General features: G+C 39.8%; 3 protein-coding genes across 3 annotated transcripts in view; 1 reads left to right on the forward strand and 2 right to left on the reverse strand.

Moving 5' to 3' along the window:
- LOC140722568 (uncharacterized) overlaps positions 1–18,817 on the forward strand; it is a 424,481-nt gene that overhangs the window by 175,319 nt on the left and 230,345 nt on the right. The window lies entirely within an intron of this gene.
- LOC140722576 (uncharacterized) overlaps positions 1–18,817 on the reverse strand; it is a 168,382-nt gene that overhangs the window by 138,135 nt on the left and 11,430 nt on the right. The gene's annotated exons all lie outside the window — the stretch shown is intronic.
- LOC140722569 (uncharacterized) overlaps positions 5,307–18,817 on the reverse strand; it is a 196,381-nt gene continuing 182,870 nt past the window's right edge. The window contains exon 3 of the transcript XR_012097667.1: positions 5,307–5,847. The gene's annotated coding sequence lies outside the window, so the exon portion shown is untranslated. The remainder of the gene's footprint in view (positions 5,848–18,817) is intronic.

The following is an 18,817-nucleotide window of genomic DNA, read 5'->3' on the forward strand; positions in this document are numbered from 1 at the left end:
CGTTGTGCTTCTTAGTAATTTTAACACCCAAATAAATAAAATAATCAGCAACCAATCTAAATGATGACTGTCTATACATTGAGACTTGCATATTTAATGGATAAAGCACACTTTTATTAAGATTCAGTTTATAGGCAGAAAAACTACTAAACTGAGCAAGTCGTGTTATTACTGCAGGAATGGATTTCTCTGAAATAGATAGATAGATAGATACTTTATTCATCCCCATGGGGAAATTCAACATTTTTTCCAATGTCCCATACACTTATTGTAGAAAAGCTACTTAACTATTTAAATACATTGAATGGTAACTTAAGCTCAGTCCTAACCCCGGCACTTTAACATATCTTACTCCTGGCGGTTGAATTGTAAAGCCGAATGGCATTGGGGAGTAGTGATCTCTTCATCCTGTCTGAGGAGCATTGCATCGATAGCAACCTGTCGCTGAAACTGCTTCTCTGTCTCTGGATGGTGCTATGCAGAGAATGTTCAGGGTTTTCCATGATTGACCGTAGCCTACTCAGCGCCCTTCGCTCTGCTACCGATGTTATACTCTCCAGTTCTGTGCCCACGACAGAGCCCGCCTTCCTTACCAGCTTATTGAGACGTGAGGCGTCCCTCTTCATAATGCTGCCTCCCCAACACGCCACCACAAAGAAGAGGGCGCTCTCCACAACTGACCTATAGAACATCTTCAGCATCTCACTACAAACATTGAAAGACGCCAACCTTCTAAGGAAGTACAATCGACTCTGTGCCTTCCTGCACAAGGCATCTGTGTTGGCAGTCCAGTCTAGCTTCTCGTCTAACTGCACTCCCAGATACTTGTAGGTCTTAACCTGCTCCACACATTCTCCATTAATGATCACTGGCTCCATATGTGGCCTAGGTCTCCTAAAGTCCACCACCATCTCCTTGGTCTTGGTGATATTGAGACGCAGGTAGTTTGAGTTGCACCATATCACAAAGTCCTGTATCAGTTTCCTATACTCTTCCTCCTGTCCATTCCTGACACACCCTACTATGGCCGTGTCATCAGCGAACTTCTGCACATGGCAGGTCTCCGAGTTATATTAGAAATGTATAGTGACAGGTCTTCTGCATATAGCGATACTTCATGCGTCCCATTCCCCATGAGTAACACCAGATATGTTGGGTGAATCACGAATAGCAATGCCAAGGGCTCCAGGCCAATATCTGATAGTAAGGGGCACAAAGGATAACCTTGTGTAGTACCTTGGAAAAGCCTAAAGAAAGGGAATCTCTGATTATTAGTGAAACAGACGCCAAAGGTATATGATATATCAATTGGATCCAAAATATAAATTTTGGGCTAAAATTAGATTTATCAAGTATAGTAAAAAAAAAATTCCCATTCAAGTGTATAAAATGCCTTCTCGGTGTCGAGCAAGATAACACATTTTGGAGACTTAGATAAAGTAGTGTATACAATGTTCATTAACCTCCAAACATTAAAATGTGAATAATGATTTTTAATAAATCCTTTCTGATCCTCAGAGACTATTTGTGGCAATACCTTCTTCAATCTAATTGCTAATATTTTAGAAAGGATTTTAGATTCCGCATTCAACAAAGAAAGAGGTCTGTATGATGCACATTCAGTGAGATCTTTATCATTTTTAGGAATTAAAGAAATAGATGCTTCATAAAAGGATTGTGGTAATTTACCTATAAATAATCTTTAAAATTTTTACCTAACCAGGAGCTTTACCAGAATTCATTGAATAAATTGCTGACTTCCTCTTCAGTAATCGGTGTGACTAATACTAAACGTTCATTAACTGATAATTTCAGAATATTTAATTTCTTTTAAAATTCATGGATTATGGTAGAATCATCAGGGAATTCTGATTGGTATACAATTCTTGAAAAGATTTGTTAACTTCACCATGGTCAACCGTCAAAATACCTTCCCGTTTGCAAACCCTATTAATCTGAAGTTTTGCCAAATCACTTTTAATTGGTTACCCAATAATTTTCCCGATTTATTACCATATTTATAAAATTGACTCTTAGTTTTAAGTAACTGATTTTCAGTCGGGGATGTTAATAAAAAATGATGTTGCATCTGAAGTTCAATTCTCTCTTTATAAAGACTTAAAATGGGAGCAAAAGAATATTTTCTGTCAATTTCTTTAATATTATTAACCAATGTACATATTTCATTAAGAATTTGTTTTTTCAATCCAGCAGAGTATGAGATAATTTGCCCTCGGATATATGTTTTAAAGGTATCGTATAATATCCCACTGAAAATTTCTTCCATTGAGTTAGTTGAAAAGAAAAAGGCAATCTGTTCTTTAATGAAATTAACAAAACTTATGCCCTGAAGTAAAATAGAGTTGAACCGCCATTCATCATAGGATTCAGACAACAATTAAAATCTCCACCCATTATTACCATATATTCATTTAAATTGAGAAAAAATACAAAAAAGTGCTTAAAGAATTCAGGATAGTCAGTATTTAGTGCATAAATATTAACCAAAACTAATTTATCGTTATAAAGTTAACCAGTGACTAATAGAGATTTACCACACGGGTCTAAAATTGTATCGTAGTGAACAAATGAGTTCCAGGAGTCTAGAAAAAAGAAACACCTTTCACCTTAGTCAATGAGTGAAACTGCTGGCCTTTCCAAAACCTAAAGAAGTGCTGATTATCCTCCTTCTTCACATGAGCCTCCTGCGCAAAGATAATCTGAGCATTCAGTCTATGAAAAACTCTAAAAATCTTCTTCCATTTAATTGTATGATTCAAACCATTCATACTCCATGAAACAAAATTAATAATGCCAACATAGTTAATGATATCCATTTTCCTTAAATAAACAATGTAGTATGTAAAGGGTTAACCATATTGCATAGGAAACTCACGAATCAGGAATAGGGAAAGTTTAAAGAGGAACCGGAACTTATGACAATACAGACATTTTTGTAGCTTCAATTCAGCCCAAAAGAAAAATACTAGACTAAAAATAGCCCTATCCCCCACCCACAAAGACCAAAAACCTGGCCAATAGACAGCCAGAGAACAATCTAAGGACCTCTCTACCCCCATCTCCCAGGAGGGAAAATATCCAAATTACAAAAAAGAATAAACAAACCACCCATAATCAAAACATTATGAGGAATGTCAAACACATTTCAGAGAAAACAGCCTATTGCAGACCATTTTAAAAGACAAGGTCTTTAAAAATTACACAAAATACAATCTTAATAATATTTCAAGAAAAAGGAAATAATCAGCAAATCAGAGTCTTAATAATTTTCAAAAGCAAACAATTAAAAAGAAAATAAGAAAAAAAATGAAGGTAAAAGAAAGGAACTTTAACATGGAAACATAGTAAACATCCGAACATCAAAACACAGTACGACTGTAATCAACCCAAGGGCAAAGTTCTAAAGTGTCCAAATCTATAAGCTGGTTATTAACTAATAAACCAGATACACACAGACATAAAGGAATTGTAAATTTAATTGACATCCAAGCTCAAACGTTGATCTTCAAAAGATTAGACATATGCGCTCAAACTTAGATCTTCGAAAAATTGTTTTGCTTCATCCATGGATTTAAACCATTCAGCAGGCAGAGCAACCCTTAGGTGAGTGGGATATAACAAAGACAGATGACATAATTCTGAAATTACCATTTTTAAACATTCTTGCATAACCACAGGACAATCATCTTCAACCAAACAAAACCTAAGATTCTCATGCTCAGTAACTCCTTTCTGACGAGCAATCTGAATGACTTAGTATTCACATAGTGAAATCGAAGAATTACATGACGCAGTTTTAACCCTTTCGATGGTTTTGGTTTCAGCGCCCGATGTGCACAGTCGAGTGCAGGAAGAGAAGGTAAAACCTCCGAGCCAAAGACCTCCATTGAGAATTGAGAAAAAAACTGAGTAAGTTCCCGACTTTCAACGTCCAAACTGAGTCTATTATTTGCAAATTCAGTCTGTGGCTTCGACTCTCCAAATCAATAATCTTGACTTTATTCTGCTCCAGTGTATGAGTGGTCGAAGTTCATTTCTTTTCCAAAGAATTCAGTTTGTGATCACTCTGTTTGCCAGCTTCAATTAGCACTGAAATTTGTCGCTACTGTTTTTCGTTCTTCTTTTCAAGTGTTGCCAATCCACCTTCGCTCTCCTTTAACCATACTTCTAAGGTAGTAAATCTTTTATCAAGTTTTTCATCCAGAAGATTAAAGTAAGTTGAGACTTTTTGGGCTGATCAAAGACATCTTATTTCTTCCCATTTCCATTGCCAGTTTCCTTGCCTTCAGCTAATGCCTTTCTTCCTCTATAAGCCATTAAAGTCAATTAAAATTCAAATTCAAATATATAAAAGTGTTATAAACACTTTGATAAAGATATTAAAGGGGTGGTATGTAAATTTAAAATGAACAGAGCAAAGCCGGAAAGCGACTCCATGTAGCGCCTCCAAGAGAGTCTTTTGCCTAATGTAGCCTAACGCGCACATTCCCAAAACTGTAACTATGCGTGATGGTAACACAGACCGCAAGAACTGTGATTGGTCCACTTGGTAGCAGCCAATTTCCTCCTGTGCATTTCCTGCTGCTTCGAAGTTGGAAAGTGGAACAAAGCGAGGAGAGGGTAAGTGAGGAAGACAGAAAATATGTACATTTGCACGACCCTTCGTCGGCACACAATAAAGACTTGAAAATGGCATCAAATTTGTGAAAATAAATTTCCACAAACATCGGTTTGGTCATCGCGGACTGCACAAAGAAATGCAAAAACTTCTCTCTTTTCTGCGCTGCAGTAATTTCAATAAAAGTAACTCTTGTTCAACATCTATTAGCTCCAACTTCAACAAGATGTACTCAGCAGTTGCCATCGTTCCCAATTCCCAATGGCCTCTCTCCAGTGTGAACTTTCTGATGTACCTTAAGTTTAGATGAGCAAGTGAATCCCTTCCCACAGTCTGAGCAGGTGAACGGCTTCTCCCCAGTGTGAACTGACCGGTGTCTCAGTAGCTGAGATGAGCAGGTGAACCCCTTCCCACAGTCTGAGCAGGTAAATGGCCTCTCCCTAGTATGAACTGACCTGTGCGCTTGTAGGTTGGATGACCGAGTGAATCCCTTTCCACATTCTGAGCAGATGAATGGCCTCTCTCCAGTGTGAACTCGTTGGTGTGCCTTCAGTTCAGATGACCGAGTGAATCCCTTCCCACAGTCTGAGCAGGTGAATGGCCTCTCCCCAGTGTGAACTCTCTGATGTACCTTCAGTTGAGATGACGAAGTGAATCCCTTCCCACACTCTGAGCAGGTGAACGGCCACTCCCCAGTGTGAACTCGCTGGTGTAGCTTCAGTTCAGATGAGCGAATGAATCTCTTCCCACAGTCTGAGCAGGTGAACGGCCATTCCTCTGTGTGAACTTGTTGGTGAACCATTAGGGTGGATGACTGAGTGAATCACTTCCTACAGTCTGAGTAGGCGAATGGCCTCTGCCCAGTGTGAACTGACTGGTTTGTCCACAGGTGGGAAGACGACTGAATCCCTTCTCACACAGAGAACAGGTGAATGGCCTTGTCCCAGTGTGAACTTGCTGACGTCCCTTTAGTTGAAATATCCGACTGAATCCATACACACCGTCTGAGCAGATGAATGGGAATTACCTGTTTAAAATGACAGGCGTGCCAGTCAGTCAGATGATCGAATGAATCCCTCCCCACAGTCTGAGCAGGAAGGATGATCGAGTGAATCCCTTGTTCCACTTATTAAATATCTGGACAGAGAAAACAAAACTGGTGTGGTGTGTTTTAGATTCCCATAGAGAAATTTCTTGTCATTCGTAACCTGTAAAAAGATTAACAAAATGCATCAGTGGGTGTAGGACAACATTTCAGATGAGATCACTGAGTTGTGAAGCTGTGAACTGACATCACACTGTTAATGTGAGGTTCAACACAAGTTGGAGAGAGAAATCATCTTGTAATTGGGCACTGTGCTGGTATCTGGAATGAGCATTAAACGCTCTGATGTTTTTCCTGTCTCTATAAGAAAGGAGAATTTCTGCCATCTCCAATCTGTGACCTGGCTCAGTTTGGCTCACTCCCTGTTATTCCCTGTTCCCACTGAGCTGCATGGGTCCTGGCCCCACAGTAACTGAAACACTCTCACTCAAATAGACAGCAATGTATTCCACACACCCACCACTCTCTGTGTAAAAAACTTACCCCTGACATCCCCTCGGTATCTATTTCCAAGCACCTTCAAACTCTGCTCCCTCATGTTAGACATTTCAGCCCTGGGAAAAATCCTCTGGTTATCCACACGATCAATGCCCCTCATCATCTTATACATGTAACCCCTGGGTCGCCTCAGGCATCGCTCAAACTCGTTCTAGTCTAGGGGGAGCAGCCTTTGGCCCCGCCAAACTGGGTAATCAGCTGGTGTGGATGCTGTGTGATGTCCCCGCCTCGCTCAAAAAAACAGACAGTACACCTTATGCGATTAAATGAGTACAATTTATAAAGATTACTATAACAAAGCGATTACTAACAATACAGAGTATATATGAATAAGAGAAAAAGAAAAAAAAAAGAAAAGGCGCCAAACTTATCAAAGTCCAAACCACTTCGTGCACAACCGTTGGAGCTCAATTACTGAAGTCTTCTGGTATTCGATCCCATCCGAATTTCTCGACCCGCCTCCTGGGACCCCCACGGTGGTCGACCAGTCGCTCCACACTCCTCTGTCTCCGTCTCCTCTCATCACCGAAAACCTTGGGCCGGGGACCCCCGCTCGGGGTCCGTACCGTCGCCCAGCTTCCAGCACCCCGTCCTCTCTCTCTCACTCCATCGCGCCGACTCCCAAAAGTCCCCCACCAACAATCAGTTTACAGTCCCAAACAAGCTTCCAGCACTTATCATAACAAAGACAATAGCATTCCTACCATTAAGACAGGCGCCAGGATTCCTACTTGTAACAAACAAAGACGCCATTTTGATTACATACACAGTAACAAAGAAAAAGAAAAAAAACCCCGTTACATACACCTAAAAAAGGCTCTAAACATAAACAAAGAAATTACACATGCTTTGAGGATTTGTTGGAAGTATACAAAATTATGAGGGAGAAGATTGGGTAAATAAATGCAAGCAGCTTTTTCCACTGAGGTTGGGTGGGACAAGGTGGGGAAGGTGAAAATTTAATGGGAACATTTGGAAAAGCTCTTTACTGAAATGGTTGTGAGAGTGTGGAATGAGATGTCAGCACAAGTGGTGAATATGAGCTCAGTTTCACCATTTAAAAGAAGTTTGGATGGGAGCCTGGATGGTAGGGGTATGGATTTTTTATAAAAAGGGCCCAAAGGATATCGGGGACCAAATTCACCACAACCACAAACTGTTCCTGCTGCTACCATCCAGGAAACGGTACCACAGCAAAAGGACCAACAGGCTCCAGGACATCATCTTCCACCAGGCCATCAGACTGATTAATTGATTTCTATGTTTTCTAGACTGTCCTATATACAAACTAATTATTATAAATCAATTTCAATTACACATTGCACATTTAGACAGTAATGTAACGTAAATATTTCTACTCCTCATCCATATGAAGGATGTGCATAATAAAGTCAATTCAATTCACCATCTCCACTATCTGTTCTGTCTTTCTGGCTCCCGTTCCCCCTACAACTTACTTAAACCATATCAGCCCCAACCCCCACTACCTCTAGTAAGCCTTACCACTAAGATATTAGTTGCTTCTTGTTCTATTCCCCTAACTAACAAATCCACTTATCAGCCCTTTGACTTTCCTCTCCCCAACAGTTTCTAAAGTGTTCCACTTGTTGTTGTGCGGGCATGGCCACTGGAGTACTCTGTGATGGCTATTTAACCTCATTCTCCTTCCTGACTCTCACCCAGTTTCCTGTGTCCTACACCTTGGGTGTAACTCACCTCTCTTCATGTCGTGTCTTTCACCCTCTCCTACTGCTGGATCATCTGGAATTCACCCATTTCAGGATCCAACACCTTAAAGTGCAGGGTTACAAGCTGCAGCTGAATGCACATCTTGTAGGTGAGGGCATCAGGGACACTGGAGGTCTCCCCTCCTTCCCTGCAATATTCCCTCTAATTTGTAATAACCAGTGTGCACATAAATCTTGTACTGTGCATTTTTTACCCAGTGTCAAGATGTGCACAGTGAATTTTATATAGAGATGTATTCATTCTCACAGCTGGCAAATCACTGTCGATAGGAACTTTGATCTCCTCTGGGTTCAATCCAGTTCATCTGCACTCTCACACAACCTATGTAGCAGGCCTGTAACAGGAAATGGAGGATTTTCTCACCAAAGCTTTTGCACATTGTCCATATGTGTTTCGCTTGCTAAATTATGCTTTAAAAAGTCAGATTTCCAAATATCACTTCACTTCTTCCCACTTGCAAATTCTCCAGCAACTTTAGCACCACCACATGCACACAGGTATCACCAGTTTCTGGACTCTCCATAAATATTTCCCCTGAACCCTCCCCCAAATGACTGACGATGGTGAACTCAGTGATGGTAATGCCAATGAATATAAAGGAAAGGGCAATAGTCTGTCTCACTGGAGTCTGGCATATTTGTGATGTGAAACCACTTGTTGCCCAAGCCAAAGGTGTTTGATATCATAATGTACCCAGAGAGAATGGGACAAAACATGTTCTCACCGGTAGAAAAGTCCAGAGCAAGAGGAGGTAGAACAAGCAACACACACAAACTGCTGGAGGAACCTAGCAGGTTGGGCAGCATCTATGGAAAAGAGTACTAATGATGAGTTCCTCCGGCATTTTGTGTGTGTTGCTTGGAATTCCAGCATCTGCAGATTTTCTCTTGTTTGTTATTGGAGGTAAAACAAAGGCAATTTTCTCAATTGCTGATGTAAAACATTTTGATCCCTTTCTCCCAGTTCCTAATCCTTGCATTTAGATAGCTGGAGCTCAGCTCTGTCTGAGAGATCCATCGGTTCCCATTCCCTGATCAGCCAGAAGCTCCCCAGGGCCTGTGTATGGATCGTGGGACTGAGAGAGAGGGGAGAGAGCAGGACTGTCCAGGATTGCGGGTCACAGTGTCCGAAATTCACAGGAATTATCCCGAAGTTGGTGTTTAAGATAAAAACACAGAAAATCGCTGTTATCTATACCCGACAATTTCAAGGCCTTCTGTGTACTGCGCGCATGCGTGATACTCGGGGACGTCCTCAGCCTGACGCCTGCGCATTTCATCGGTGCTTCAGCACCGGCGAAGTTTTTAACACAGGGCCTTATGGGTAATCACGGTGCCCTTAAAGATTTCTGAAAGCACCGGTTCAATGTTCATATCTCATTTTGTTTCGTGTGTATAGAAAAAATCTGCAGCTGTTTTAACACGGAAAGCGGCTCCTATAAGCAATATATTCAATATCAATGTGTATCTAATGCCAAAGTAAGATCCAGTTATAAAACACAGGAGATTCTGCAGTTGCTGGAAATACAGAGACGCACACACACAAAACGCTGGAGGAACTCTGCAATTCAGAGAGCAACTAAGCGGCGGAGTACACAGTCTAGGCATGCTGAAGGGGCTCTGCCTAAACGTTGTCTATTTATTCCTCTCCACAATTGTTGCCTGACTGTTGATTTCCATCAGTATTTTGCAGAAATTAACCACCTTTTTTTTTGATCAACCAGTTTCCAAATGCTTCTAATCTTTCTTTTGTAGCCACATCCTGCTGGCCTGATTCCTCCTCCTCCTGTTAAACTCTGGACCCCATCTCTCTCTGGAGCCCCAAAGCCCTGACTCAGGCTGGCAACACTTTAGTTTCTGACTCTGCACCATTGAAGATTCACTCGCTAGTCTGCTGTCAGACTTTAGAGGTGCATTGTGTTACGAGACCGCAGGTTCTTTTACTGAGAGAGATCGAGAGAGAGAGAACGTCAAAACCACAGTGAGCTTATCGTCTTATTCACCCTAGAGAAATTCATGCAGATGTATAAGATGATGAGAGGCATTGGTTGTGTGGATAGCCACAGGCTTTTCCCCAGGGCTGAAATGTCTAACATGAGGGGGAATAGGTCTAAACTGCTTGGAAGTAGGTACAGAGGAGATGTCAGAGCTAAGTTTTTTAAACAAAGTGGTGTTTGTGTGGAATGCACTGCCAGCGATAGGTGGTAGAAGCGGATACAATAGGGTCTTTTAAGAGACTCTTAGATAGGTACATGGAGCTTAGGAAAATGGGTGGCTATGTGGCAGGGTAATTCTAAGCAGTTTCTTGATTAAGTTACATGGTCGGCACAGCAATGTCGGCCAAAGCATCTGTAACGTGTTGTAGATTTCTATGTTTCTATGAAATTTATGGGAAATCTCCTATCCCATGGAGAGGTGACTAGTTACAACCTGTCATCTCAGGGAGAGTGAGAGGGGAACGGCAGGGATAGATTTTCATGAACTGATATGGAACAGAAACATGGGCAGGAACAAGATGGGCCGAGTGGCGTTTCTTTTGTACATTGTGAGTGAGGTACCTGAGACATGGGATTTGACACAGAACTGATTTATCTTTCACAGATACACAATATTAAACTGCAGTCTAGTTTAAGGCTAACATCGGTAGAACAGACTCCTCCAATGCTCAGTGACCAGGGTTCCATCCTGGGTGTGAAGAGCAGCCGCAAGAACTGCAGAATCTGACAGTAACAGTCCCTCATGAACCTGCAGCTGCCTTCAGTCACCGTGATGGTTAAACATTTAACACGGAGATCATTTGAACTTCCTCCCTGATGTAGGAGCACTCAGACTGAAGATGTAGGGGAGAAGGAAAAAAAAAGATAATAAAGTTGTTTGCACAGTTAGGGATAAACAGAGAGGAAGAGGTGGAGAGTTTCTTAAATGCATCTATTTTAATGCTAGGAGCATTGTAAGAAAGGTAGATGAGCTTAGAGCATGGATTGATAACTGGAAATATGATGTTGTATTTATTCGAGAAACATGGTTGCAGGAGGGGTGTGATTGGCAACTAAATATTCCTGGATTTCGTTGCTTCAGGTGTGATAGAATTGGAGGGGCAGGAGGGGGAGGTGTTGCATTGCTTTTCTGAGAAAATATTACAGCATAGACATTGACAGGATAGATTACAGGGCTCGTCTAGGGAGCCTTTTTTGGTGGAATTGAGGAATGGGAAAGGTGTAGTGACACTTATAGAGTGGTATCATAGACCACCTAATCGGGAGCGAGAATTGGAGCAGCAAATTTGTAAGGAGATCGCAGATACTTGTAGTAAGCACAAGTTTGTGATTGTGGGAGATTTTAATATTCCACACATAGAAACATAAAAAATAGATGCAGGAGTAGGCCAAAGTGAATAATGTCACATTTATCCACATTAAATTGCATCTGCCTTGAATTTGCCCACTCTCCTAACCTAGTCAAGTCACCCTGCATCCTCTTAGCATCCTCCTCACAGCTAACACTGCGGCCCAGCTTCGTGTCATCTGCAGTCTTGGAGATCCTGCATTTAATTGCCTCGTCTAAATCATTAATATATATTGTAAACAACTGGGGTCCCAGCACTGAGCCTTGCAGTACCCCACTGCTGACTGCCTGCCAATCTGAAAAGGTCCCGTTTATTCCCACTCTTTGCTTCCTGTTTGCCAACCAATTCTCTATCCACATCAATACCATACCCCCAATACCGTGTGCTTAAGTTTGCACATTAATCTCCTGTGTGGGACCTTGTCAAAAGCCTTTTGAAAATCCAAATATACCAGATCCAATGGTTCTCCCCATCCACTCTACTAGTTACATCTTCAAAAAATTCTATAAGATTCATCAGACATGATTTTCCTTTCACAAATCCACGCTGACTTTGTCGGACGATTTCACCTCTTTCCAAATGTGCTATTATCACATCTTTGATAACTGACTCTAGCACTTTCCCCACAACCGATGTCAGGCTAACCCATTTATAATTCCCCGGTTTCTCTCTCCCTCCTTTTTTAAAAAGTGGGGTCACATTAGCTACCTTCCAATCCTCAGGAACTAATCCAGAATCTAAGGAGTTTTGAAAAATTATCAGTAATGCATGTTACGTACCCGTCTCACGTGACTGGGGTTGAAGTTATACTGGACTTGAGGTAATGGTCTTGTGATGGTGGAGTGACATCATTTTCCCGCCAGTAGAGGTCATGTGACAGGTTTTTTTTTACAGGTTATAAAACGAAGACCCACCCTGTGGGGAGGGCAGTTCGTGGCTGGATTTGCCAAGTTGACTTCATGCCACTGCGTGATTTAATGTGATGATGCAGTTTAGTTGGAAAATGAAGTTTTATCTAATGCCTAAAGTTTAAAAGGTCATTGCCTGCAGTTTCTTTACAATACTGCTAGTGGAGTTCGGAAGTTAAAGATCGAGGAGAATCGAATTTCGGTGGTGGATTGGGTTCGACCTTATTTGATCCTCATTTGGAAGGATTTTGTTAACCGTTCTCGTGTTAATCTCTGCGGTAAGCAGGAGATTGAGAATAGCGTGGAATAAGAGGTCAGTGCCTTTAAACCGTTACATTTTATAAAATTCTTTGTGGGAAATTTCGACGCCGGGGATCGAAGGACAACGACATGGAAGAGAATTTAAATCACCTTAAAAAGTCTCTCCTTTTAAATGGACTGAGTATTTTGAACTTTTGGCAATACCGCTTTAAGAACTGTTTTTGCAACATCGCTTTAAGAACTGTGAAGCTGCCGCACAGCAGCTGTTTTCCGGTTACAATAGTGTTTGTTTACTTTTGGGGGGTTTGTTTTCAGTGTTTAATAAACGTGTTATTTGTTATAAAAACCCTTGCCTAACTCACATATATTTATTGTTGCCTGAATACGTAACATAAATATGGGGGCTGCGTCCGGATTGGATCGTTTGAGTTTATATGCTTGTTAACTTTTGAGTCTGTGTTTTGGAAACGGGGAATACTCGATTTGTTTGTTTGATTGGCTTGTGAATGGTATTCGGCAACGATGAATATTGATGAGTTTCTGGATTCGCCAGATGCGGATTTGTTAGCGAAGGCTAAAAAAACTGAATTGTCTGATATAGCTCGTAGATTGCAACTTAAAGGTATTTTGCAGACTACTTCTAAGGCTGTTATACAGAGAAAAATCGCGTCTCATTATGTGGATTCTGGTGTTTTTGATGATACGGTTTTAGAATCGTTTCCAATAAGTAATCTGGAGATGCAGTTGCAAATCGAACAAATGATGTTAGAGCATTGTAAATTAGAGGCTGAACAGAAACAGAGAGAATTTTGAATATGCAATGGAGAAATTAAGGTCTGGGAATCAGTCTTCTGGATCTAAAAAACCGTTTATTGCTAGTCAAGTAATTAAATTGGTCCTTCCATTTAGTGAAACAGAAGTGGAAAGATATTTTCAACATTTTGAAACTATTGCTCGGATGTCAGAGTGGCCAAAAGATAAATGGTCAGTGTTGTTACAGAGTGTAATTAAAGGTAAAGCACAACAAGTTTACACAGCTTTAACTGCTGCGCAAGCATTAGATTATGATATTGTGAAAATGAATATTCTCAAATCATACGAATTAGTCCCAGAAGCGTATAGGGAAAGATTCAGAAGTTTGAAAAAGTCTGTGGAATAGACTTATGTGGAATTTGCCTATGATAAAGCTATGTGTTTTGAGAGATGGGTTTCTTCTAAAAATGTAAATGGGGACTATGATACATTGAAAGAGCTGATTTTAATGGAGGAATTTAAAAGAAGCATTCTTGTTGAAGTAAGGACCTACTTAAATGAGAGGGGTACTGATAAATTGCAGGACTGTGCTAGATTAGCTGATGAGTATGTTTTAATCCATAAGAATAAATTTCCTCAGAGCAGAATTTTTAAGAGGAAAAATAACATGGAGACTCAAGGTAAATCAGAAATTATATCAGAGGTTAATGAGAAAGGTAAGGAGGAAGGAAAACCTGTGAAAGAAAAACAGTTTGGTCTTATTTGTAACTATTGTAAGAAATTTGGCCATGTAATAGCTAACTGTTTCAAACTGAAAAAGAAAGAGAAGGAAGCAGTTCCAGATGCTTGTGTGCAACATACTGAAGCAACTGTAAAATTACAGGGTTTGGTAAACACAAATGAGGATTTGTTAGAGTCTGACCAAGTTAGAAAGGGATATGATCATTTTATAACTGAAGGGTTTGTATCCTTGAAAGAAGGATCTACTCTGGTGCCAATAAAAATCCTTAGGGATACTGGAGCTTCTCAATCACTGATATTAGACAGTGTGTTGAAGTTTAATGAAGAGAGTGATACTGGTGAGGTGAATTACGTAAGAGGTGTTGCGAGTGATTTTATGCCTGTACATTTACATGAAGTAAATTTAAAGTCACAGTTAGTTACAGGATTTGTTAAAGTAGGATTACAGCATAGCTTACCTGTGAAGGGTATTTCTTTATTGTTGGGTAATGACTTGGCAGGTGGACAAGTTTTTCCTGAAGTGCATTTGACAATGGAGTCAGAGGAACCAGAGATGAATTCTAACACAGATTTTTCCTGTGTTGTGACTAGAGCTATGGCAAAAAAATTGAAGTGCAGAATGAGGTTGTTACTCAGGACTGCTCAACTCAGGATTTGAGTTTTGAGGATGTGTCAGAGACTTTCTTACCTTCGTTGTTTGAACAAGATTCTGGGAGTAAGTCTGACTATGAAGATTTATATCTGTCTCAGAAGGAGATGATAGCAGAGCAGAATAGAGACCCTGAGATTATAAAATTAAGGGAACAAACTTTACTAGGTAGTGAAATTGAGAAGGTGTCAGTAGGATATTACTTGGAAAAAGGAGTGTTGATGAGGAAGTGGAGGTCGCCTACAATTCCTGCAAGTGAGGAATGGAATGTTGTTTACCAGGTAGTTGTTCCTAAAGTTTATCGGAATGAGATTTTGACTTTAGCTCATAGTGTGCCTTTAGGTGGACATCAAGGGGTAAGGAAAACTGTGGACAAGATTTTAAAACATTTTTACTGGCCTGGTCTAAGAAAAGATGTGGCGATGTTTTGTAAAACGTGCCATACTTGTCAAATTGTGGGTAAACCAAATCAGGTTACACCAGTAGCTCCATTACAACCTATTTCAGCATTTGGCAAACCGTTTTCTAAAGTTATTGTAGATTGTGTTGGTCCATTACCAAAGACAAAAACTGGTTCTCAGTATTTGTTGACTATCATGTGTACTTCGTCTAGGTTTCCAGAGGTAGTACCACTTAGGAATATAAAAGCTAAAACTGTAACAAAGGCTCTTATAAAATTCTTTACTTATTTTGGATTACCTAAGGAAATACAAACTGATCAAGGCAGTAATTTTATGTCTGGATTGTTTCAACAGATAGTTTATAAATTGGGAGCTAAGCAAATCACTTCGTCTGCATACCATCCAGAATTGCAAGGTGCCTTGGAGAGGTTTCATTCTACTCTCAAGAATATGATTAGGACATATTGTGTGGAAAATGAAAGTGACTGGGATGAGGGTATAAGCTTACTTTTATTTGCAGTAAGCGAATCGGTACAGGAATCTTCAGGTTTTAGTCCATTTGAACTTGTGTTTGGGCATAGAGATAGAGGACCTTTAGCTTTATTGAAAGAACAGTGGATTAGTAAGGAAGTACACACTAATTTGTTGAACTATGTTTTGAAATTTAAGGACAGGTTACATAAAGCTTGTAGCTTAGCCAAGGAAAATTTAAAGTTGGCGCAAGAGAAAATGAAAACTTGGTATGATAAAGAAGCTAGGATGAGGATGTTTAAGCCTGGAGATAAGGTGTTGGTTCTTTTCCCAGTGCAGACAAATCCTTTACAAGCTAGATTTCATGGTCCTTATGAAATTGTGTCTAGAATCAATGATGTGGATTACGTAATAAAAACTGCAGATCGTAGGAGTTCAACACAACTTTGCCATATAAATATGATTAAACCATATTTTGAGAAACAATCTGATACTGTGACTGTTGTGGTTAGTGAGAATGAGTTTGATTTAACTAGGAACATGATAGATGATTCATCTGACTTTCATTCTAAATCTAACATTGTTTCTGTTAGGTTACCAAATTCAACCATTCTGGAAAATATGGATCAGAAATTAGCACATTTACAGCTAGAGCAGAAACAACAGATGAAGGAATTAATTTTTAAATATAAGGATTTGTTTCCAGATGTTCTGAGAAGGACTACTATAGCTTCACATGATGTAGATGTTGGAGATGCCAAACCTATCAAACAACATCCATATAGGATGAACAAGGAAAAATGTGAACTTGCTGAGAAAGAAATTGAATACATGCTAGAGAATGATATTATTAGACATTCTAACTCGAATTGGAGTTTGCCATGTGTTATGGTGCCAAAACCTGATGGTAGTATAAGGTTTTGTACGGACTATAGGAAGGTGAATGCTGTAACGAAAACAGATGCATATCCAATTCCTAGAGTAGATGATTGTGTAGATAAAGTTGGAAAAGCAAAGTTCCTTACAAAGATTGATTTATCAAAAGGGTATTGGTGTGCTCCATTAAAGGACAGAGGTAGAGAGATTTCTGCATTTGTAACTCCATCTGGGTTATATGAGTATAATGATCTTCCATTTAGGATGAAGAATGCCCCAGGTACTTTCCAGAGGATGATTAACTCTGTGATTCAGGGATTGAAAGATACTGATGCTTATATTGATGATTTAGTGACACGAAATGATACTTGGGAAGCACACATTATTGCGGTGGAGAAATTGTTTGAAAGGCTTTCAAAAGCTAACTTGACTATTAATTTAGCTAAGAGTGAATTTGGACATGCCACTGTGACTTACCTTGGTTATGTTGTGGGTCAAGGTAAGGTAGCTCCTGTTCAGGCAAAAGTTCAGGCAATTTTAGAGATTCCCACTCCAACGGGGAAAAAAACTCTTAGAAGATTCTTGGGAATGGTAGGATATTATCGAAAATTTTGTAAGAATTTTACTAATGTTGCCCTTCCATTAACTAACCTTTTGCAGAAGAATGTGAAGTTTGTGTGGACAGTGCCTTGTCAAGAAGCATTTGAAAAATTGAAAACAATGATATGTCAACAACCTGTGCTTAAGGCACCTGACTTTGGAAAACCTTTTTCATTAGCTGTAGATGCTAGTGATGAGGCTGCGGGAGCAGTATTAATGCAAAGGAATGAGGGTGATGAGGTTGATCATCCAGTAGCTTTCTTTTCTAAGAAATTTAATAAGCATCAAAGAAACTATTTGACAATAGAGAAAGAATTGTTATCTCTTGTTTTAGCTTTAGAATATTTTGAGGTATATGTTGGTACAACTCAGAAACCACTTATTGTTTATACTGATCATAATCCGTTAGTTTTTCTGAGTAAGATGAAAAACCAAAACAGAAGATTATTAAATTGGAGTTTGATGTTACAAGAGTACAATAATGTGATAACTCATGTTAAAGGTAAAGATAATGTGGTTGCTGATTGTCTATCTCGATGTTGAATGTACAATGTAATTTTTTTTATGGAGTGGTTTTTTTTAAAAATTGTAACACTCCTACTGTATTGTGAGTTGTAAGATGTTATATGATGGTATTGTATATTGTGTATGTTATATAATTTATACATTTGTTTTTCTTGTAAGTAATTGTTAAAATTTTTGTTCTTGTCAGACCAAAAATGTTTTTTTTGGAGGGAGGTGTTACGTATCCGTGTCACGTGACTGGGGTTGAAGTTATACTGGACTTGAGGTAATGGTCTTGTGATGGTGGAGTGACGTCATTTTCCCGCCAGTAGAGGTCATGTGACAGGTTTTTTTTACAGGTTATAAAAGGAAGACCCACCCTGTGGGGAGGGGCAGTTCGTGGCTGGATTTGCCAAGTTGACTTCATGCCACTGCGTGATTTAATGTGATGCTGCAGTTTAGTTGGAAAATGAAGTTTTATCTAATGCCTAAAGTTTAAAAGGTCATTGCCAGCAGTTTCTTTACAATACTGCTAGTGGAGAGTGAAATTTGGAGTTCGGAAGTTAAAAATCGAGGAAAATCGAATTTTGGCGGTGGATTGGGTTCGACCTTACTTGATCCTCATTCGGAAGGATTTCGTTGACTGTTCTCGTGTTAATCTCTGCGGGAAGCAGGAGATTGAGAATAGCGTGGAAGAAGAGGTCAGTGCCTTTAAACCGTTACATTTCATATAATTCTTCGTGGGAAAGTTCGACGCCGGGGATCGAAGGACAACGACGTGGAAGAGAATTTAAATCGCCTTAAAAAGTCTCTCCTTTTAAATGGACTGAGTACTTTGAACTTTTGGCAATACCGCTTTAAGAACTGTGAAGCTGCCGCACAGCAGTTGTTTTCCGGTTACGTTAGTGTTTGTTTACTTTTGGGGGGGTTGTTTTCAGTGTTTAATAAACGTGTTATTTGTTATAAAAACCCTTGCCTAACTCGCATATATTTATTGTTGCCTGGATACGTAACATGAATCCACTATTTCTTGGGCTACTTCCTTAAGCACTCTGGGATGAAGACCATCTTGCCCTGGGGATTTATCTGCCTTTAATCCCTTTAATTTACCTAACACAACTTCCCTACTAACATATATTTCCCTTAGTTCCTCCATCTCGGTCCCCTACTATTTCCAGAAGACTATTTATGTCCTCCTTAGTGAAGACAGAACCAAAGTAGTTATTCACTTGGTCTGCCATATCCTTGTTTCCCATGATCAATTCACCTGTTTCTGACTGTAAGCGACCTACATTTGTCTTAACCAATCTTTTTCTT

The sequence above is a fragment of the Hemitrygon akajei genome, unplaced genomic scaffold (assembly GCF_048418815.1).
Source record: "Hemitrygon akajei unplaced genomic scaffold, sHemAka1.3 Scf000080, whole genome shotgun sequence".
NCBI lineage: Eukaryota > Metazoa > Chordata > Chondrichthyes > Myliobatiformes > Dasyatidae > Hemitrygon > Hemitrygon akajei.